Genomic DNA, 22,918 nt, shown 5'->3' with positions numbered 1-22,918 from the left:
ATTTGATTGTAGAGTGGAAGGTGGACCCTCATCTTACATTTACTTAACAGCCTTCCCATAATCTTAATCTTATTCTAGTGACTTCATCTGCCCAGAATACCCTCTTTTCATGGTACAAAGACAAACTTCAGAGCAGATTCTGTCTGAGTTGTCCCACCTTCAAAATCGCAATCTTCCAAACACATCAAACTTTACCTTGCAGACCGGGCGCAAGGGCACGGCTCTCGGGGAGCAAAGGTGCAAACGGGTTGCTTTCCGTTTAGACTACGAAAATTCTTACGGTTTTAAAGACTTCATCACCTTTTTTCGGTCATTGTGTAAGGGAGGCAGGCACTCTGCTATCTCCATGCCTGTGTCTTCACGCTCCCGAAGGTGTGACCTGTTTCTTTCGTTCTGGCACACTGGGAGCTGTGAAGAAGAGCTCTGGGCCCAGGCAGGTCCAGGTTCAAATCAAGCACTTACTGGGACGATTAGATTGGAGCAACTACTTCAATTCTAGCTTCCCTGTAAAATGGAACCCCTCGCTGTTTTTGCGAGGATAAAAGTGTGCACCCCGGACCTGGTCTATCACAAACCCTCAGCAAGCGATGCCCGTTAAAAAACACCCTGAATCTCGACTTAAATTAGTTGAACTCAGGACACCATTCTACTCCCACAAGTCCATATTTTCTTATCGAAGGTTTGGGAAGCTATTTTTTTACACCTGGTGGATGGGAAGCAGTGAGGCACGATAAGGAATTTCACCCTTCCTAGAAACACATCACACACCCTGTTTCTAAAATACCTTCGGCGTTCTCTTGCCTTCTAAAGGCTGAACATCGCGACATCCTTTCCCCTGAGACACTGGTCCTCATGGCATCAGACGTGCGGTCCGATAACACACGATGCCCTCGGGGCCCACGGAGAAGCAGGCTCGGGCTCCCTGAAGGCCCTGAGTAAGTAGCTGGATGGTTCCCTTGTGTGTGAGGGCTGGCTGAACTGTTTTTTTTGTTAACTCTCCAGGGTGTGATGGGAGAACATGGGGCTTCTATTGTGCAGACAGCTGGGGAGGCGGGAGACCCAGCTCGCTGGAAGCTGAGTGCGACACTGGATGGCCCCCGGGCTCCCCTCCTGGCCACGCAGTCATGGCAAAGTCTACTTACCTGCACGGTGACCCTTCCCAGTTCCTGGTTATCAGGCAGTGACCTCAGGGCAAATAAGTCCTAGCGCCCATCTCCAGGGCCTTAGGAAATATCCCAGGGGCCTGAATCCAATTCTCAGAAGAAAAACTGCAACGTGGCCCAATGCGGGTGTCGAATCTGAAAATAACAAAGCTAAGGGAAACCCACGTGGATGGAGCAAGGCCCACTGGCTGAACAACGGCTTCTCCTCAGTTGAGTATCGGGCAGGCGCAAGGCTGGTTCCTCAAACACGGAGCCACGGAGGTTTGCCCCGAGCTGGGGGTGAGGTCAGCCAGGGCCCAACACAGCAGTTAACTCCTAACCTTGTTTGGGCCAAGGGCTCCCCTTAAGAAGCTGAGGGAAGTCAGCTGGCCTCCTCCCCGGGAAGAAGGAAGCGCACACACCCTCCCACACTTCGCAGGCCCGGGTGCCAGGATTTAAACTCAGGAGTGGCCTCCCAGGACCCTGGGCGCAAACCCCACTTACGTTAGCAAATCTTATCATCACACTAGAACCATTAGAATAAGAAAAAGGTCTGTTGAAGCAGCCGGCAGGAAAACAATTCCAGGCTGCTGGGCAACCAGAAATCCAGTTAGCAAACAGCAGTAGAGAAGAAAATCCAGGAAGACTCCCCCTTTCCTCCCTACGCGGAGAAAATTCGGGGCACAGTACTAAGAGTCGATGAGCCCCGGAAGGACACTTATAAGCAACTTGTCCAGACCACTTTCTGGGTCCCCCCTGTGTCTGGGGTCTGGTCAGCTACTAGACATTGGGCAGAACAAAGTGCTGGTGGCAGCGACAATAAAAAAAAAATGAAACTATCAAATGACAAACTGGAGCCCTCGAGACCTGCTAAAGAAAGAGGAGCTTCCATCACCGCTGCTTTGTGCAAGGGGAACAAAAGGCAACCTGTGCGGCACCTCCTGCTTTCGGTATCAGACGTTAACAAATGATATGAGTTTCTCCCAATTGTTTAAAAAGCCCCGTAAAGCACGATGCCAGAGGCTTGGGACAACAGGAAAAAAATTAAAGCTCACAGAAGCTTCTCAGGCACCGCAGATCTGAGCTGGTCATTGTTCATTTCGTAAACAAGAGAGCCATAAAACAAATGCCTAGGAAGCCAGGGTTGTTCACAGCCTGAGCCCTTCTCCCAGAACTAACTGTTCCCTCTTGGATCAGCAGGCCTCGGTATTCTGGATGGGCGGGCATCAGGCCTGTGAACCCTGGGTCCCGTCTTAACGTCAAAGCCCCCTCACACTCTCCACATCTGCCCACGTGCAGAAAGCAGACAGGGAAGGTGGATTGGGGAGTTCTGTCTCCTTCCAAGCCCCCCATTTTCTGCGGGGCTTAGCCTGGGCCGACTGTACCGAGCAGGGAACCAAGGAACCTTCTCCGGACCCCACCAGTCACTCCTGGCGCCCGTTTCCTGGTCAGGATGGCCAAGTAGGAGACAGACTGTTTTATTTGATGACGAAAGCAAGGGACACCCCCAGCCCCACAAAGCACCGCCACTGTCCACCCAAGGGTGTCAAACGCTTTGCAAACCACCCATTAATTTTTATGGTGCCCTGAGCAGCAGATTGAGAAACATTACCTTCATTTTTTCAAGGCAAGGAACCAAAACCACAGCCAATCCAGTCTGAGCCAGTGGTCTAGCTGACTGCTGGCTTCTCTCTCCATCTCCAGCCTACAGAAGGCATGGAGAACACCACACACTGGAAAGGGGACTCAGCCTGAGAAGGGAGCCTGGCCGATACACCCAAACTTTGGTGCTCGGAGACACACCCAGTTAGAAGGGTGGGAAGGGGAGAGCTGCACAAAAGGATTGCTTTCATTTAGTCAAGAGAGGCTCCACTTGTAAACTTATCGATTAGATCCGCAAGCCTGTGAAATGTGAATATCAAAGTGTAAATATTGAGGCCGGCAGGAACTGTGGGATCAATGATGGTTTGTTTCACTGTTTATACTTCTGATTTCTACCCAGAGAATATATTGCTTTTGTGATCGAAACAAAAGTTATGCGAACTTCTTACTACTGACAAAGCACACGGTACCGATCTGCTGCACTAACTTTGAAAGAATAAGCACGGATAAAACCCAGCCCGGCGTTCCCTTTTTAAATCTCATTGACCGGTGAGGCTCCACCCGCCTCTCCTCACGCAGGAAGCCCGGCCGCCGTCCCGCTGCGCCCCCCTGGCGGCACCGCCGGCCGCCCAACACCCCGGGGAAGAGCCAGCGCGGCCTGGTCCCACCGGCTGCACGACCTGCCCCGGGCTAGGAGCCGCCGCACTCCAAGGCTGGGATCCTGCAGACCACCAATCCGCACCGCGGAGCGGGCTTCCCGGCAAACACCACTCAGCAACGTGCGTCTCTGCCGGCCGTCCCCACCCGCCCGCCGCCGGCGCTGTCACCTCGCGGCTGCTCGGTCCCCGGACGGCCAAGCCAGAAATCGGGGTTTTCATTTCCATCCTAAAATAAAAGGTCTCCGAAGAAGTTGAAATATGCACTGTCACCAAGTTTAACCCGGGACCGCGCGCCCTTCCCTCCTCCCCTGGGCCGCGCCAGAGGAAGCCCCGGCCCCTCCAGCCCTGGGAGCGCCCAAGCCCCCCGAGCCGAGCGCCCCGAGGACGCGTCCGGTCGCCGAGGCGGGCCACCCTTCAGGGCCGGCCTCGGGAAGCGCTAGGGCCAGGGGAGGGGGATCCCCCGGGCGCACGCGGGGGCCATGAGTGCCGCTCCGTGCCCGGAACCCCGGCTCGCCCGCCTGCGCCGGGGTGACTGGGTCCCCCAGGAGCACGAGGGGCGCGAGAGGCTTCCCGAAGCCGTCCGGCGCCAGCCGCGCCCGGGCACCCCGGAGCCCCGAACTCAGGCGGCGGGGGAACGAGCGGCGCCCGCGAGGCGTGCAAACCCGCCGAGCCCCAGCAGGCGCCGCGGGAGAGAGGCTGGGCGCGGGGCTGGAGAGGCCCGCAGGGGACGGCCCGGGGTGCAGCCTGCCTACCTGGCTCGCATTGCGTCCCACGGGTTCCTGCGGCGCTCCTCGCGGTCTGAGAGCTCTCCCGGCCGGCGGCGCACGCGGATCCGCAGGAACCACCGCGCGGCGGCGGCGGCGGCGGCGGCGGCGAAGGGCCGGGACAGCCGAGAGTGCCCCGAGCGCTTGGCCCCCGCCTCCGCGGGCGGAGGGTGGTCCCCGCGCCGGGGCGGGGCCGCGGGGGCGGGGGCGGGGCGCGCGAGACCAAGACCAGGGAGCCGGCTGCAGGGGTGGTCTCCCGACCCGGGCGGGGTCCAGGGGGCGGGGGTTCGGAGGCGGGGCCGCGGGAGAGGGGTGGTCCTGCGCCGGCGCTGGGCCTTGGGCGGCGGGGGCAGAGTCTGAGCCGAGCCCCCTGGGGAGACTGGGGTGGGAGGAAAACCTGGAGAAGGAGGTGACGGGTCCTATCCTGGGCCTCCGGGAGGCAGGGGCGGAGTGTGGACTAGCAGGGGGCGGGGCAAGCTCAGAGGGGGCGGGGTCTAGAAGGCGGCTGAAAAGTGGGGCGGGGTGTGAATAATTAGTGGGCGAGGCTATAGTGGAGGGGCGGGGCCTATCTGAAGCTGCCGAGGGGAGGGCGGGGGTGAGGGGTGGAAAAGCAGGGGGTGGGGCCGAGCCTTTGTCGCCTGGAGGCTGGGGGAGGGGCGAGCCGCGGCGGCCGGGAGGCGGGGGTGGGGTGGGGTCCGCGGGGGCGGGGCGAGGGCGGAGGGGCGTGGCCGAGCCGGGGCGCGCGGGGAGGCCGGGCGGGGGAGCGCGCGCAGGCTGGGTCTGGCGCCGCGTCTCCCCGAGCCCCGGCGGGGATCCGGCCTCGGCGTCTCCTCCTCTTCCTCCTTTAGGCGCCGGCCAGGGAGCGAGGTCCAGGCGGCCGGGCGTCCCCGGGATCGTGGTCCTTGATACCGAGCAAATCTAGAAGTGGCTGTTGCATCGCGACCTTTTGGCAGCGCTCATAAGCCCCTGGCATCTCCATCCTCCCACTCCTTCTCTGGGAGCCCCAAGCGGAGACCCCTGGGTGAGGTTTGGATCCGCAAGCTGGCGTTGACCAGGCCGCGGACTGTGGCGCCTAATTCTCAAAATCCTTCTTACGACACACTTGTCTAGGACCGTGGGAAAAAAGCAGGTACGAGACTGCGGACCAGCGCAAAGTTTAAAAAGTAAGAACAAGAAAAAGGCAGTCACATGGAGAATTACAAAGAACTTCCTGCTAAGCAGATCGCAAATGGAATACATAGCGTTTAGCCATTTACACTTTCAATGGCCGGTACACCGCTGGGTCACCATCGCCTAGAACATGCCTGGCACGTAGCAGGTACTCAATAAATGCTCTGTGAATGAACGCACCACTTACTGTGTGGCAAGCACTTTCCATGGACTGGAACATTTAATCCTCAAGAAATCCCACACTTGGCTACCCTCCTTAGTCCATTTCATGCATGAGTAGCCTGAACCTTGGAGAATTAATTTGACAGCAACAAACTGGTAGAACCAGAATTTGACCCGAGGCCACTCCAGAGGTTGGGCTCTGACCGATTCGGGGACCACCAACTACCCTACTGCAGGCCTGGAAGCCCCCTGCAACGCAGAAAGCAGAAGGAAGCACAGGTCTTCAGCGGGAGAAACGCTAACGTTTGCTGTTCCGTGGCCAGAACTAGACACTCCTTGAGTCATTCCTCACCATTACCTAGCAAAGCCAAGAGTATTACTATTCCCATTTTGTAGGTGACTTTAGACCTTATGTACTGTGTCATGATCCCTTGGGGCATGAGTCTGAATTTAAACCCAGTATTTTCTGGATCCCAAGCCCTTGCAGCTCCGTTGGTCTTGGAGACCTCCCTTTACCTCAGGGATCTGGTTTTCTACCACCTCAACTTGAAGTCCGTGTTGAATTTTCAGAAGGAGACACAGGAAGATAGAGACATGGATCTGGAAGGGTGGAGACTGGTGTTCTGATTTGGGTGTCATCTATGTGTTAGGACAATTGAATTTCTGAAAATGGATACAATTAGCCCTAAAATATATGTTGCAGATTTCAAAAGGAAGCAGTCACCCTGAAAGGACAGGTAGAAAAGCCTCGGAGAGGAGGAGGGTGTCTAGGGCGTGTGAGGGCCCAGGATGTCCTTAGTGGTATAAGAACACGTTGAGAGTACTAACCTGGGAGCCAGCCTGCTGGGCTTGAATCTCTGTGACTGAGGTTCCTAAATGAGAATGAAAATTCAGTGGAGCATGTAAAGTGCGTAGCAGAGGGCCTGGCGCAGAGTAGCATTCGTTATGCTTTAGCTACTATTATTACTGCTTTTCCCAATGACTAATAGCCTTACTGTGTAAAAATGGCTGTAAAGCACTGAACAAGACAGGCCAGTAGAAAATGGACAAAGGGTATGAAAAAACAATCCCCAGAAGCACACAAATGGCCCAACGCATGGAAAAGCTCGCAGCCACGCTGAGGAAGGGAGCAAGGGCAAAACACAAAAACAATCAAATAAGAAAGTCAAGGTCTGGTCTGGGAAAAGCTGAGTTCACTGATCAGTGAGGGAGGAAGAGATGTTAAAATGCACAAAGAACGAATTGCGGTAGAAATGCAGGGTACAGTGCAAATAAGCAAAGCGCCTGCTCCGTTCACCTGGAGGGACAAAGAGCATGTCTCATGGTGTCCACAGCTGTACCAACCCGGTACTTGGTATCGTGGTGCCATGAGCATCTTCAAACCAGCCGGCATCCTTCGAGAGGATGAGTTTATGGAAGTCAGAATGTTTAAAGAGAGTCGCGAAAAAGACATGAACAGATTCTCTTGTACTCTCACTGCCGAAGCGCTTGGATTTGAGGCAGGAATGAGCTGGAGAGACAGTGTCCCGTGGCCAGGGGTAAGTTGTCTGTGGACTGTTCGGTCCTTGGTGTTCTGGAAGGCAAGGAGGTCTCAAGATGCTGCTCCCTGTTAACTTTATGCTTTCTCATCCCGCCAGTTTTTCCTACTTGCCCTTCCAAAGGCAAAAGAAAGGAAAAAAACATGAGCCATACACAACATTCAGTGACTCAGTAAACATTTCTAGTGGAGACACATTCAGCAAAATCGATAACTTGGTTTTTTTCAGTACAGAAATAATCCATGTTTGTTTCAAAGGATTCAAATGATTAGAGGAATGGGTAGGGTAACAAGTAGGCATCGACCCCCAATTTCATACCCTTTCCCACAGTTAACAGAGTATTGTGTCCACCCCCCAATTTCATACCCTTCCCACAGTTAACAGAGTATTGTGTCCACCCAGAAACTTTTCCTAAGCATTTACATGTACGTTAGCACACGTGTATGTATATATGATACGTGTGTGATGTGGATGGTGTACATATACATATATGAATGTACACACGCACAAATAGAGTACTGAAATCAAGCTGCCTGGGGTCGAATGCCAGCCCCACCACTTAACGGCTGGGTGTTTTCTCATCTTGAGATGGGCACAATACTTGCAAGGATTGAATGAAATATTTTGTGCAGATTGCTCAGCGCAGAGCATACAGCATTTATAAATATAAGCTATTGTTATCATGTATACACACACATACTTACAAGTTATTCTCTCATTCCTGGTTTTACATCAGCTGTACATAGACATACCTCTTTGCAAGCCACCTTAGTTCCCAAGGAACTGACCACATTACCCTGAGGGAAAAGTGTTGATGAGAGAGTCCAAGAAAAGTGACCTTCAGACTTCACAAAATGACTTCACCTGCCAAATTTCTCCAGGAGTGTGGGCTCCTCTATAACGGCATGTACTCAGTGTATCGGAGAAAATGCCGTTTGAGGAAGTCTCCTGTGTGTAGGAAAGTGAAAGGCACAGGAAGTTAGAGGAGGCTGGAGTGGATTTGGGCCGTCAACATGGCAGCGCTTTTATTTAAGGCAGCGGTGGTGTGAGCTTAAGCCACACCAACCATCACCACCAAAGATTCATTCCTGGGGCTTCCCAAAGTACATACAGCACTGCCAGAAATAATAGCAGCTCAAACAAGAATAACTCCTAAGGGATATATACTGCCCTGAACTCTACCAAAGCTTGCTAATGTTGTAGCATTCTAGCCGCCTGTAAAAATATTCTTCACATTAGGAAGTAACTACTCAGGAATCTCAGGTGGGCTCTTGGTGAAAGTATCTTTCTATGCACAAGGGCATTCTCAACAAGGAAATCAAAAGAATAATGTTCTTTTGGTGAAGAGAAATCAGTACTGACCAAACGTCCACGTCATGGGGAGAAGAGAATAAAAAGATACAAAACACAGCTAAGGGAGAAAAGATAAGCGTAAGGCATAAGGTATTTTTCCAGTGGAATCTATATCATCAATGTGGCCGAATGGAATTTCAAATTTGCAGTCTCTGACTCAGAATGTGAAGAGGGGGCTCTTAGGAAAACCCTGGCCTGGCTGAGGACCCTCTGTGGATTTCAGTTGAGGGAGAACATGCTCCCGGCATGAGCCACAAGCCTACAGAGTGACAGTTGTGCACTTGAGAAATATTTATTGGACACCTGTGTGCTAGGCCCTGGGCTCAGCCCTGAGAACAGGAGGCTGGGCGAGACAGCATCAGCTCTGCTCTCTTGGTGCTGAGAGTCCGGTGGTGGTTTGAGACAGAAGGAGAGGGACAAGCCTGTGGGTGGCACATGCTCTAAAGGAAATCACCTGAGCCAAGAGATAATGAGACACCTGACTTAGGTAGGACAGGGGACATCAGACCCAAAGTGAAAGAAATCAGGGAGGGGCACGCCAGGCAGAGAGAACAGCATATGCGAAGACTTTGAGATATCGATGGAAGAAAATGGCACAACCTAAAATTTGAACGTTATGTTTTACTTGGCAGACATTCCGAGGACTTCAAGCCCAGGACACAGCATCTCAGATAACGCTAAGAAACCGTTCTGAAGAGGCAAGGGCGGTGGAGGGAGCCAGGATGTACAGGAGTTTTTGCAACAAAGATCAGGTAGTCGGAACATCAAAAGATTACTGTTAGTGAAGGAAAACCAGGTATCTCAAGTTAAGGAGTGTAGCGCTTTTTTACGTATGGGAAGATGCAAGAGTCTGGGCGTACTGAAATCATTCCTTTGATACGCACCTCAGCTGTCTGGGGCCAGCGTCCTGTGCTCTCTTATCCTGAGTCTCCTCGGGTGCACCACGCGTGGGGTGGGTGGCTGTAACCTGATGATTCGATGGGGGGAGGGGGCATCCTGCCTCCGTTCAGAGTTCCCTTGGGGCTCACCATCCCGGCAGCTTTAATGTGATGGCTTGATGGCTGCAATGTCCTTTGTTTACTGATACGGCAGGCAATAGTTTAGTTCACAGAGGCTAGAAAAAGCTTCATGCCCTTCTGGAACTGCCATGAGAGCAGTGCAGTTGGAATGAAAGAGTGAGGTGGAGAACCATGAGAGGTGTCGGTGGAGAGGTTCGCAGGTGCTGGGCCCCCAAAGCCCAGTGACCGTGCAGGGATGCGGGGAATCAAGGGGCGTTCAGATGCTGCTGCATCCTCACCTGCTCCCCGCTCAGCTCAGAATTCAACAAGTCATGAGCTGCAAGAGAGTCTCTGTTTGGTCAGAAAATGTTGGGTGACCTATTTGCCGTTCTCGGAAGCCTCTATCCTTCCCACCCTAAAATGCTGTGACACTGAGCCCTCCATCCTGCTGGGTGTCCTTAATTAATTCATACCCACAGGGGCATGACTAGGATGTCACACGTGCATGTGCAGAATCCAGAAGGGAGATAGACAAAAAAGTCAGCTGAAAGGAGTTCTGTGGCTTTCCGGAAACTTCTAGAAATACTTCTAAATAAATATTCATTTCCTTCCTCATTTATTCAGTTACTCATTTAACAAATATGTCTAGAATGCTTATTATATAGCAGGCAGTGTGCTAGGATCCCGGGATAAGAACATAAGTACAACTTAGATCCTTTTATCTAAGAATCAGACAGCTGTGGGAACAAGAAATTACTCTGTAGGGTGTTAAGTAGTCAATTAGGTGTCAGGGTGCACACAGGACAGCCACCTGACCCAGCCTGGATGCAGGTGGGGGTGGGCATCCTCAGGGCTGGATTGCAAAGGGCAAGTATAATTTGCCTTAGGCTTAGAAGCCGGGAGGAGGGGGCAGAGTCCCAAGCAGAACCTGCTCTGGGAAGGAAACAAGCTGCTCACTGGGTGTCGTGCCAGGTGGGATGTGTGACCCCAGGGACGCTGTGGCTGTACAGACAGGCTAGCTCCAACCCTGGGGTGTCCTGCACAGCGCAGAACCCCAATTGCATAAGGCTGGCCTCACCACAGTGAATATTTCCACGTCAAACTATGAGAGTTTAACAAAATTCAGTCAGTTTGAGAATTTAAGGGTGAGGTCAGTTTGGGAATTGCAAGCGGTGCTTAGGAAGCAGCATGAAGAGCAGAAAAGTCTGCCTGGAGGTCTGAGATTTGCCTGGACTTGTTCCTATTGTGTGCACATGGCTTTCCACATGGCCAGGGGCATGCTGCTTTCTTCTTTTTCAAAAAAATCAGTTCCTACTGGCCATATCAACATGGGTTTAAATTAGGCTTAAATATGGGTTCAAATTGGGATTAGAATTTTCCAGAACCAGTGAAAACTGTTGCACTGCTGCCATAGGGAGTGCTGATTCCTTTTCGCAGTGCCCTTGCCGTAAAACACGTAATCCACTGCTTTCTGTTAAGCAGTCCGTTGGGAAAGACCCTTGGGTGGATTTCAAATATGTCAGTGTGGCGGGAAGGAGAGCCTTTTAGAATCCTAGGTGTCTAAAACCTTCCAGGCGGAAGTCATTGTTTATAAGAATTCATTGTTTGTAAGAAAAAGAGAATTACACTGGAAAATAGTACCTTGGTCCAAAACCCACCATGTCTTTCATAAAACTCAACTATCAACATAAATTTTTCAATTTTTATAGAGCATGAACGGCCACAAGAAGCGTTAGACTCTCTTCCTAATGACAGAGAATTGATGTAGACACAGATTCCTTAGCAAAGTTTTTCTTCTGTTTTGCTGTTATGTCTTCTGGTGGAGTGGGTTTTTGTATGTATAAGATTTTAAGAAGAGCATTCTTCTCCTTCCCTCACTCTCTCTCTCCTTTCCTTCCTTCTTCTTTCCTTTTTCTTTTTCTCTGCTGTGATAAGAAGCTTTTCTTCACATTGTACCCATCTTAGCCACATTTTTGCTTTTGTAGTCTTTTTTGGGGTCAGAGAGAAAAATGGACTTGAGGTGACTAATTAAATAGCATGTTTCTCACTGGATAGAGACAAAGTTCTGGTCCTCATGTGGTTTTTAACCCTTCAAAAGTTAACAACAACCATTTGAACTACTGGCTTCTAGTGTGTGCTTGGATTATCTTATCTACCATCTAAACCCCCTCGGTTTCTTTCAGGGAATCATGTGTGCTTCTAGTAGGGCTCACCCCACCCCCAGCTCCAGGCCCGGCCAATCAGAACCTCCAAATCTGGGGCTTCCCTGGTGGCGCAGTGGTTGAGAATCTGCCTGCCAATGCAGGGGACACGAGTTCGAGCCCTGGTCCGGGAAGATCCCACATGCCGCAGAGTGACCAAGCCCGTGCGCCACAACTACTGAGCCTGCGCTCTAGAGCCCGCGAGCCGCAACTACTGAGCGCGTGTGCTGCAACTACTGAAGCCTGTGCGCCTAGAGCCCGTGCTCCGCAGCAAGAGAAGCCACCACAATGAGAAGACTGCACACCACAACGAAGAGTAGCCCCCGCTCGCCACAACTAGAGAAAGCCCACGTACAGCAATGAAGACCCAATGCAGCCAAAAATAAATAAATAAAATAAATTAAAAAAAAAAAACAAAAAACCTCCACATCTTAAGTATGGACACAGAACAAGTCAGCCAACAGGACATAAATCTGTCACTTTTTCTGGAAGCGTGGCCCTGGGATGTAGAGGTTTTCAGGTAATGAAGATGGTAATAATTGCCACAGTGTATCAGTCCTGGCAGGGGCCTTGTGCCAGCACCTTAGGTGGGTGACTGTGCTCAGTCCCCACAGCAGCCCTAGAAGGCGGGCATAACCCTCATCATCCCCACTCTGAAGTTATGGAAACTGTTTTCAGGGTACCCAGGATTTGTCCTAATCATGTATGATAGGACACGCAGATGCAGAAGTGACAAAGACAAAGAAGCCTATCATACAGTTCCCTAGAAACAGGAGACGTGGCCCCCAGGGCCACATGGAGAGGCACCAGGCTTTGGTGGGAGGCAGAGGGAATAGGGGGATGTGGGCAAGAAAGCTGTACTGTGCTTTCCAAGGCAAGGAATGGGCACCGCAGGGTAAGCAGGCTTGGACTGGCTATTTTGAATAATTGCAGCAGGTTCTGGGGCCTACGAGCTGCCCCTAGCTGTCTGCTATCTGGCCCTAGTGTGATTAGGGCAGGTGGATAATAGCCTGGAATGTGAGGGCCTAATAAATGAGGTGTGTGAACTCTGGACTGGTTGCTTTGCATTTGAAAAGCACGCTTCAGGGCAAGTTGTTTACTATGTTGAGGAATTGGCCCCAGGTGTCATCGAAGTACCACATGGTTAATCCAGAAACAGAGGCTCAGAGAATTTGAATGACTCAGCTAAGAATAGACATAGACTTTGACTCTGGGTCTGCCCCACTCTAAAATCTGAGATTCCAGCCACTGACGAGTGCACGGGCCCTATTTCTCCAGTGCACTTGGCATCAAGGGGAGGTCATGCTCATTGGGCCTCCACAACAGTCTCAGTCTTGACTTCATGATTCATTCTTCCCCAGCCACCAGCAGACCTTACTGCTCATCTGAACGTCCTGGAAGTGAATCCGGAAGCTGTCAGGCAGACCTTCCCTCTGGTCAGCAGCAAGTCAAGCATCCTCGGAACCACTACACAGGAGGAGAGGACGGTGCTGGGAGGTGGCCGGCTCTGGGCTTGGCCCCGGGGTGACCCCCACCCCCGCTCCAGTGCCTCCCTTTGAGCTGATTGTTCAGCGTATCAGCCTGAGGGGCTTCAGCCACTGTCCCCCAGACGAGGCCAAATTAGGGTTAGGGTAGGGCAGAGAGCAGGTGACAGTTGACCTGCCCTCTCTCCAGATAACCAGGTATGTTCAGAGAGAACCGCCATGAGACAGCAGTCAGATAGATTCTCTGTCCAGATGCACTTGGAAAGAGGGCCCATGGGGCTTTTTTGTTTCCACTCTGAGCAACAGAATCTAAACTTTCAGAGATGGGGGAGGGGAGCCATCTGTTTCTGGAGTCGAATACATTAGAGATTCTTTTAGACAGCAGCAGAAGCACTTGCTCTTGAAGTATGGATCAAGAACTGTCACATGTTACGAATGTATAACTATGTACTGCACACAAAAAAAGATGCCCAGGTGTCCGGTACCCATTTCTGGTTCTTCCTCCTAGAGGCCAGGGTGTGGCCCTAAGGGAGCAGGATGCTGGTTCCTGGGTTGTTTCTTAGTTCTTTGCTGAGCTGATCTATTTCATCCGCACTAGGACCCTGTGACTAGGTCCTTGTTACTGCATCTCTCAGATGAGGACTCTCAGGCCCAGGTGGTTGGCACTCTGTTTACACACTTGCTCAGAATACCAGCTTTAGATTCCAAGTCTTTATCAGTTGTTTCCATGGGAAGCTCCTCCTGACATTTATTCTGCTCTGCACCGTGCAGGTGGACCACCTAGCCTGAGCTTGGGGACTCTCTGATCCCCTCACCTCTGGGTCTAGCTTCGCAAGCAGCTGCAAAGAGTCAAAGGCACAGACGATCTCCATCATCATAGGATCCCGAGCATGGTTTCCAAGGCAGCTCTTCCCCAAGAAACACTGAGTCAAATTTAACTCACAGTTCTTGAGTGCTTCTAGCATGCCAGATGTTATGCTACGTGCTTGACCTCATATTATTTTCATTTTTACAAAAGTCATTCTCAATGATTAAATAGGTGCTCAAGATCACACATAGCTAGAAAGTGGCACAGCGCAGACTTGAACCCAGGTCTGTTTAACATCAGATGTTCTTCACCAGCCACTGTTGCACCTGCTACTGCTTCCTAGCAAGTGAGGCCTGTAGTCCTAGGTGTGCCCACTGCTGCCTCTGTGACCATGAATGGGTTACTTTTCCTCTCTGAGTTTGGGTCAAATAAGCAGATGGCCCAGACCATCTCTGAAATCCCCTCAAGCTCCAAGATTCTAGCTTCATTTATTCACTTAACAAATATTGAAGAGCTGTTATGGGCTGAATTGTGTCCGCCCTGTACCATATTCCCATGTTGTAGCCCTAACTCCGGTGTGACTGTATTTGGTGACACAGGCTGTAGGGAGTTAATTAAGCTTAAATGAGGTCATGAGGGTGGGGCCCTAATCTAAGAGGATTGGTGTCCTTATAAGAAGAGGAAGAGACACCAGAGAGCTCTCCCTTTCCAAGCCAAGGAAAGGCCATGTGAAGACACAGTGAGAAGGTGGCCGTCTGCAAGCCAGGAAGAGAGCTCTCACAAGAAACCAAATTTTCCAGCACCTTGATCTTGGACTTCCAACCTCCAGAACTGTGAGAAAATAAACACCTCTTATTGAAGCAACCCAGTCTGTGATATTTTGCATGACAGCCCAGCGGATTAATAGAAGAGCTTTCTATGTGCCAGGCATTGTTGTAACCATGGGGAATATAGCCGGGGGTACGCACTCACAACATTAAAAATCTGGTAGAGGAAACAAACAATAAGTAACTACATTAAAAAGTCTAGGTTGGGGGGGGTTTCCCTGGTGGCGTAGTGGTTGAGAATCTGCCTGCCAATGCAGGGGACATGGATTCGAGCCCTGGTTTGGGAAGATCCCACATGCCGCGGAGCAACTAGGCCCGTGAGCCACAACTACTGAGCCTGCGTGTCTGGAGCCTGTGCTCCGCAACAAGAGAGGCCGCGACAGTGAGAGGCCCGCGCACCACAATGAAGAGTGGACCCCGCTCGCCGCAACTGGAGAAAGCCCTCGCACAGAAACGAAGACCCAACACAGCCAAAAATAAATAAATAAATTAATTAAAACACTTACTAGCAATACTTAAATAAAAAAAAGTCTAGGTTGGTTGTTTTTCTTTCTCCTTTCCCCAAACATGACAACCATTGCAAAAGAAGATCATCAGTGGTTCAGAGGGAAGAAAGAACAGTTCAGAAGAAGGGGTGGCTACCATCAACAGGGGTGCCCTGGGCTGCAGGTAAGTCCCCATCAGGGGCTGGACACACCTGGAAAGCTGTGATGGAAAGAAGGGAGATCTTCCTTCAGGCTTATTTTTCATGCTCATGTGTCTCCCAAAGGATTTAGACAGTTTATGATAAGTAATACATAGGCCATAAAGCCATTAAAAGGAAAATAAATGTTTAAGAGCCTTGAAATGTTATTTAAAGATGGAAGTAGTTTTTCCTCAGCAAAACTTGACTGATCAGAGTGCCTGCAATTGAGTCTAGAATTGGACTCTGAGCTCCCTGGCAACCAAAGAGAAGGGAAAACCCAGGAACCCATGAATAAGTAAGTTATCTGTTAAGAACTTTATCACTTCATCCAGAGAGACCGACTGTTTTCACATCTAATGTGCAGAGCCCATCTTATGGATATATATTTTTTTCTCTCTCTCAATGTACTTAGAAACTTCTTTGTTTCCAGGTTGTGAATTTCTTGAGCTCTCTCTTGATGTTTTTCATCTATTCTGGTTTGTGATGGATAATTTAACAGCCCTTTCAATCTGGAAACACGTATCTTTAAATTGTGGGAAATTTTTCTGAATTTTTTTCTTTAATAAACTGAGAAATAAATTGTTACTCCATTTTCTCTTTCTGGAGCTCCTATTATTCAGATGTTTGACTTCCTGGATTGATGCCGTTTTTCTTATATTTTCCCCCCACCTATTTTCTATCTCTTTGTCCTTTGCTCTGTTTTTTTCTCTCTTTTTTTTTTTTGTGGTTTTTATTCTTTTTTTTTTTTTAACATCTTTATTGGAGTATAATTGCTTTACAATGTTGTGTTAGTTTCTGCTGTATAACAAAGTGAATCAGGTAGACGTGTACATATATCCCCACATCCCCTCCCTCTTGCATGCTCTGTTTTTAAAAGATATCACCTCCATTTTCTTTTTCAAATATTCTACCAAATTATCTTTACTTCTGCTATTGTATTTCTAATATTCTTTTTTTGCCCACAAATGATAGCATCCCATGCACAACATTCTGCAGCTTGCTTTTTTGCATAAACAGAAAATCCTACAGATGCTTCTGAAGCAGTTTACAGAGCTCTGCCTCCTTCTGTTTAATGAGAATAGTGTTTCTTTATATGGATGTGCCAGCATTTACTTAACCAGCTGGGGCTATATTTTGAAGCAAGATAGGCATAAATTAATTGAAGAGGTTCTAGGCATTATAAGCAGAGGAACACGGGAGACGGGTGGGGGAAGGCATGGGGATACAGAACAGCAAGAGATAAAGCCAGGGCTAACTGGTGACTCAGGGGTGGGATGGAAGAGTGTGTGTGCGTGTGTGTGTGTGTGTGTTGGGGAGGAGTACACTTAAGAGTCAAATGATGGACAGATCCCCTTTCCAAGTGATTTGGACTAAAAACTCTAGACTTAAAGCAGGGTAGGAATATAGTGAAATCAGTTCTTCAAATGTCCCCTCTGTCAAGCATATACAGGATGTACCAGAAGAGGGTCAGATTTAGGTCACAGAGAACAGTTAACTGGTTGTTACATTTGTGGCGAGAACTGCTGAGTACTGGGACCAGGATGGTGGCATTGTAACAAAGCAGAGGGCACAGGCAGAGGTGGTAGATCTAAAGGAGCAGAAACTATACAGTTTGGTGGTTGCGTTGGGGGGATGAGGGAGGAGGGGTCTGGAGAGAGGCCTCAAGTTCAGCCCGGTGGCCTTAGTGGACCATGACTCCTTTCCTGGCATGGCAAATCCTAGATGAGGAGAAGTTCTGGGGGGAAATGATGTAATCAGGTTTGGACATGTTGAGTCTGAGATGCATATGGCACATCTGAGTAGAGCTGCCTTAACTAGGATCTGATTCTTCACTGAGAAGTTTGAGCTGAAGTAGACTTGGCTTCACTGGGATGAAGGTGGTAATGGAAGTTCTAGGCTTGGATGAGGTCCCTCTCTGAAAATATACAAAGAAAAAAGACTAATGGCAGCTCCCTGGAGAACACTGGCCTTCCTCCTTGGTGTGCAGGTGCCTTTGTCATTTACCCCTGGACACCTTGGCTTTCACTTTCCCTCTCATCTTCCTTCTCCCACCATATTCCGCTTGCTGCTCTTGGAACATGCCTAATAGACATCTACCTCAGCATATTTGGACTTGCTGTTCTATTTTCCAGATGCACGGTCCCCCAGGTCTTCACATCGGTCACTCGCTCACATTATTCCAGCTCTGAGGAAGTGTCTCCTTGGAGATGTCTTCTCTGATCACCTTAATCCAATGAAAGACCCCATCCCACTGTTACTCTCTATTAGCTTTGCCTTGCTTTATTTTGCTGCCTAGAACTTATGACCCTTTGACATCAGATGACATACTTATTCATTCACCACTCGCTCCTTGCTCTTCCTCCCTCCCCCCACATTGGATTGTAAGTTCCACTAGAGAAGAGACTATTGTCACTGCTCTATCCACCGGCCAATAGTCGGTGCTCCATAAATATTTGTTGAGTGAATGAATGAGTATCCAAAGAGTAGTTGAGAGAAGGGACAGACAAAGTCATAGAAAGGAAGTCAGGGTAGATAAGGGTCTCTCAAGGAAAATAGTGAAAATATTTCTAGTAAGAGAAAGGGTTCGGCAGTGTCAAATGTCAGGGAGATGACTAAAAAGATGAATGCAGGAAAACATTGGCTTGGCCATGGGAAGATCGTGGGTCACTTTAGTGATGGCATGGCAGAGGGGCAGGGGGGAAGAGGGCAGACTGCAGGGGATTGGGCAAGGCACAGGAAGTGAAGGCGGGTGACCAGTGCTCAGGACTTTCTCAAGAAATCGGACTGAATGGATGAGGACAAGGAGGGCAATAACAAGAGGGTGACCAATTTTTTTCAACTTGCTGTATGTTGGTTTTAGGGGCAGCAGCCAGAACAGATGAGAGGGTGCAGTCTGAATGGGCGTCTGGGAGCGTCATTTCAGAGGCGGAAGCATTTGGGATGGTGGTCACAAAGGTGGGTGATGGGAGGGACCACGGTGGCTCTGCATCTGCTTTCTTCAATATTCATCCCGCTGAGGTCAAGTCAGGATTAGAGTCTCCTCCTGCTTCATCCCTTCTGCTGCTCCTGATTTCCTTTTAAGTGGTATGCTGACAAAATTGGCTTCTGTAAATACCTGTTTTCTGCCAGGGACAGTGCTGCTAGAAGCAAATAGAAGAAGCACAGCCCATTGTCTTATAAAGGGGGGTGTAAGTGTATGTTTTTGTCCCCCTAAAATTCATATGTTGAAACCCTAACCCACAAGGTGATGGTATTTGGAGATGGGGCCTTTGGGAGGTCATTAGGTCATGAGGGTGGAGCCCTCATTGTGGGATTAGTGCCCTTATAAGAGAGACCCTAGAGGGCTTCCTCATCTCTCTGCACTCCACCATGTGCAGACACAGTGAGTAGGTGGCCATCTGCAAACCAGGAAGAGGGTTCACACCTCGCCTGACAGAGCTGGTTCCCTGATCTCAGACTTCCAGTCTCCAGAACTGTGAGACATAAAAGTCTATTGTTTAAGTCACCTAGTCTGTGCTATTTGTCAGAGCAGCCTGAGCTGACTAAACTAAGAGAGAAGGAACTGTGAGAACTGTGAGACATAAAAGTCTATTTGGGCTTCCCTGGTGGCGCAGTGGTTGAGAGTCTGCCTGCCAATGCAGGGGACACGGGCTCGAGCCCTGGTCTGGGAAGATCCCACATGCCGCGGAGCGACTGGGCCCGTGAGCCACAATTACTGAGCCTGCGCATCTGGAGTCTGTGCTCCGCAACAAGAGAGGCCGCGATAACAAGAGGCCCGCGCACCGCAATGAAGAGTGGCCCCCGCTCGCCGCAACTAGAGAAAGCCCTCGCACAGCAACGAAGATCCAACACAGCCATAAATAAATAAATAAATAAATAAATAAAATTTAAAAAAAAGTCTATTGTTTAAGTCACCTAGTCTGTGCTATTTGTCAGAGCAGCCTGAGCTGACTAAACTAAGAGAGAAGGAAAAACTATATGAAGGACAGCTCTAAAGATTACAGAAAGAGAGTGCAGAATGGAGATGGAGCAAAACCAATAATTAAAGAAGTAGTGGAATTAAAGAAATTTTAAAAATAGTGGAATAAAATAAAAATCAGCCCTAAAATAGAACTCAAAATTGAGGAAATCATGGCTGGAAAGAGCAGAGGGTGAGCAGAGTTAAATACTGAAATAAAGGTAATTTTTAAACAAACCCACTGTCTTCCTCAAGGGATATTACAATGTGTGCCTACCTGCTCACTTTGATGGTTGGTTTCCCTTAAGGTTAAGAATGAATTTTAAATGCATTTTAAAAATCTATGATGTGACAATTAACAGAATTAAAAGGCTATTTGCCCTACAGATCACAAAGAAGTCAAGTATCGCAAAAGAAAAAAATGGAAAAACAAAAACATACCCAAACAAAATAGACTAGAAAGCAGACAATCAGAAAACAAAGAAAAGAGCATAAAACAAGAAGACAGAAGCAAGTTGGAATATAAATGATGATGCTGAGTGAAAATGGGTTATTTCTCTAAGTAAAAGGGGACAATTGAATTAAAAAACCAAAAAAAAACACGATATGCTCCTTACAAAATCAGGCCTAAAATATGATGATGAAAGAAGTGGTACATAGAGGCAAACACATATCAGGTAAACGAGAACTGAAAAGGAAGTGAGGGAGGATATGTTAGTAACTGTCAACAAGTTTAATGTGAGAAGCATCCCCAGGAAAGTGGATGTCAGTTCACTTTGATGAGAGAGAACTCGCGTTCTCTCCCTGCACCCAGTTCATTATCAGCCATGTGCTAACCACCCCCAATTTACACCTCAGGCCCAGATCCATCCTATCCACTCCATACAACTGTCTGCTCACCACCCCTTCCCAGCAGTGGCCACTCCTACCTGCTAGGTGACCAACCAATTTCCAGTTTGCCCAGGACTGAGTGACTTTTGGCACTGAACTGGGACAGTCCCAGGCAAACCAGGATGGTCGGCCAGCCCGAGTCCCTCCGTCACAAGACGTCACAAGAAGGGAGACGTCTTGCCACTTTCCTCAGGGTCGCTCACCAGATTGTTTTCATTCCAGGCTTACTTCTGTTTCCTTGTCTCTAAGTTCAGGAGGGCAAAGCCTGTGCTTGGGTGTGTTTGCCTTTGTATGCCACCCTCTCTCACAGTGTCTGATGCTCAGTCAGTCCTGGTTGGATGAGAGAATACATGAATGATGGCATTATAGTCAGGAACTTTCCTGTGCTACATAACAGCATCAGAAAATGCAAGGCAACTTCCAAATAATTTGCTCATTTAAATACATTTCTAAAAAACAGTACAAAATGACAAAACGTAACTGCGTGTGTGTGTGTGTGTGTGTGTGTGTGTGTATTCCATTTGGCCATCTTCTCTCACAGAGATCATTCTGGAACACTTCTGTCTCCACAAAACCCATCCCCTGCCCTTCAATTGTCTGCATCCCTTTGTTTTGCTTCCCCAAAGCTTAACTTTTGCAGGCATTTTAGTTTCCTAAGATTTTGGAATTTCTTCCACTTTGTTGAGTAAGTTCGGATTCCCAAAATCAAGAATTAAAATAGATTCACTGCTTATTACCAACTAAAGATTTTCCTCTTGATGTAAGAATTGCTCATCTTGGTACCATTTACAGAAACACTTTCACGTCCCTAAATATTTATTAATGAAATATTTTAATCGGCCAACATGCCTTCTAAATATTTACTTCTTAGGAATCCTCTTACAATGCTCTGTTTAGAAAAGTGCTCGGAACAGGCGAGAGCAGCTCTGCCTTCACGGGACTGGAGTGATTTTGACACCCGAGGTGAAAGTTTGTTTGGCTCTTGGCTTCGCTGCTATTTTCTGAGTAGATCTGATGCTGCCGTGTTTTGTGCAGTTGTTCTAATGTTTAGAAATACTTATCCAAGAATAGATGCATGCAGATTCTCTGGAGGGGCTCTCCTGTTAGTCCCAAAGAGGAGAGTGAAACGTGAGACTCAGGACTGGGGACTCTAATTTTTGGTTCACAGCAGTGCAGGCTGGTGGACACAGCCCCGTGCTGCCTCGCCAGGCACAAAGACACGCCCACCACGCCCACCTCATGCTCACATGGATCGGGCAGCTCCCCCCACTCCTCTCTGCCCTCTGGATCTTTTTCCATCCCTAACTGTCCACCTCTGTCCCCGTTTGGGCTGAGCACCTCAGTGCTTCCCTTGCCTGACTTCACGACATCTTAGATTTTACAGGACCATCTTGAATTTAAATATTTAGTCTGTTTGTTGACCATCTGCAGCAGATTTGTTCCAATTTGGGGCTTGGAAAATGTGATCTTCCCAGAGCTGGGTGCCTTTCAGTACTTTACTTGGTAAAAGAGAATGGATATTCTTCAGTGTGCCTATCCCCAACTCCCTAGGAGACTTTGGGCTTAGATTTAATGTGTTTAGTTGCTTGCAAAATAACTGCCATTTTTTTTTTTTTTTTTGGAGTGTGTCACTTAAGATGACAAGGTTGTTTTATTCTATACTCTGTGCCAGCTCATTTCGTCTGGGCTGTTGCAACACGCGGCGGTAGCCTGCATGCCTGGTGTACTCCAAGTAATTTGTTACTGGCAACGTGTGAAGGACTAAAGTTGGTGAATGACTTACTTTACAACAAGTCAGAGATGCTACTTCCGGGATGGAATCCTCACTGACTCACATGTGTTTTGCTTTATTGGAAGGGGAGGAGGATTGGAATGACAGCCAGCAAGCAGGGTCTTGCTCCTGCACCCGGGCAAAGCCCCGGGACTGTGTCACGCCTGTGAGCATCGTCTGGTCAGTGTAACTGGGGGGGAGCCAAGCTTGAGGACTCCCGCATTATGTCACTTGTTTTCCAAAAATGCTTCCAGCTCTTTTCTTTCTCTCTGAGGTGAAGGAGGCAGCTCTGGGAAAGGTGCTGGATGTCTGATTGGAAATGGAAACCTTTAAGCAGAGCTAAGGAAATCGTTTATTACAAGAGTCGTAATAGTTTCGATGTACTTTATACAACTATATTATTTGTGCTAATGGAGGAGGTAACGAGAAGACAATGCAAAATGGGTGCAAAACCTAACGGTCTTTATTTTTAGCTTTAGATCGTGCCTCTGTGTGTCTCCAACCAATTGTCCTGCCCAATTCTATTTTCTTAGGTCAGTGTTACACTGAATGGCATTCCCATTTGTGGTGAGCAAGCTGTAGCCAATCACAAGAAATGTGTCCAAAATGGCTAAATGAGAAAACCTAGAACTTAATGTTGATTATAGAAATCCACAAATTGGATACTCTGCACTCCCTTAGTTGCGTGTTAGTTAAAAACAAACAGACAGGGGTGGGGGGCTGGGAAGGATAAATTAGGAGCTTGGGATTAACAGATACACACCACTATATATGAAATAGATAAACAACAAGGACCTACTGTATGGCACAGAGACTATATTCAATATCTTGTAATAAACTGTAATGGAAAAGAATCTGCAAAAGAATATATATGTATATAAAACTGCATCACTTTGCTGTACACC

The 22,918-nt window shown here is 48.8% G+C and overlaps 1 protein-coding gene across 4 annotated transcripts in view; it reads right to left on the bottom strand.

Moving 5' to 3' along the window:
* SH3BP4 (SH3 domain binding protein 4) overlaps nucleotides 1-4,479 on the bottom strand; it is a 92,013-nt gene extending 87,534 nt beyond the window's left edge. For 3 of the 4 annotated variants that reach the window (XM_036857987.1, XM_036857986.1, XM_036857985.1), the window contains exon 1: nucleotides 4,156-4,392. The gene's annotated coding sequence lies outside the window, so the exon portion shown is untranslated. Of the gene's footprint in view, nucleotides 1-4,155 lie in introns of all 4 variants that reach the window. The other variant, XM_036857989.1, reaches the window with a different exon arrangement.
* Between the last annotated feature and the right edge of the window lie 18,439 nt (nucleotides 4,480-22,918).

The sequence above is a fragment of the Balaenoptera musculus genome, chromosome 7 (genome assembly GCF_009873245.2).
Source record: "Balaenoptera musculus isolate JJ_BM4_2016_0621 chromosome 7, mBalMus1.pri.v3, whole genome shotgun sequence".
In the NCBI taxonomy this organism is placed as follows: domain Eukaryota; kingdom Metazoa; phylum Chordata; class Mammalia; order Artiodactyla; family Balaenopteridae; genus Balaenoptera; species Balaenoptera musculus.
The sequence above is the reverse complement of the archived record's forward strand: the minus strand, read 5'-3'. Positions and strand labels throughout refer to the sequence as shown.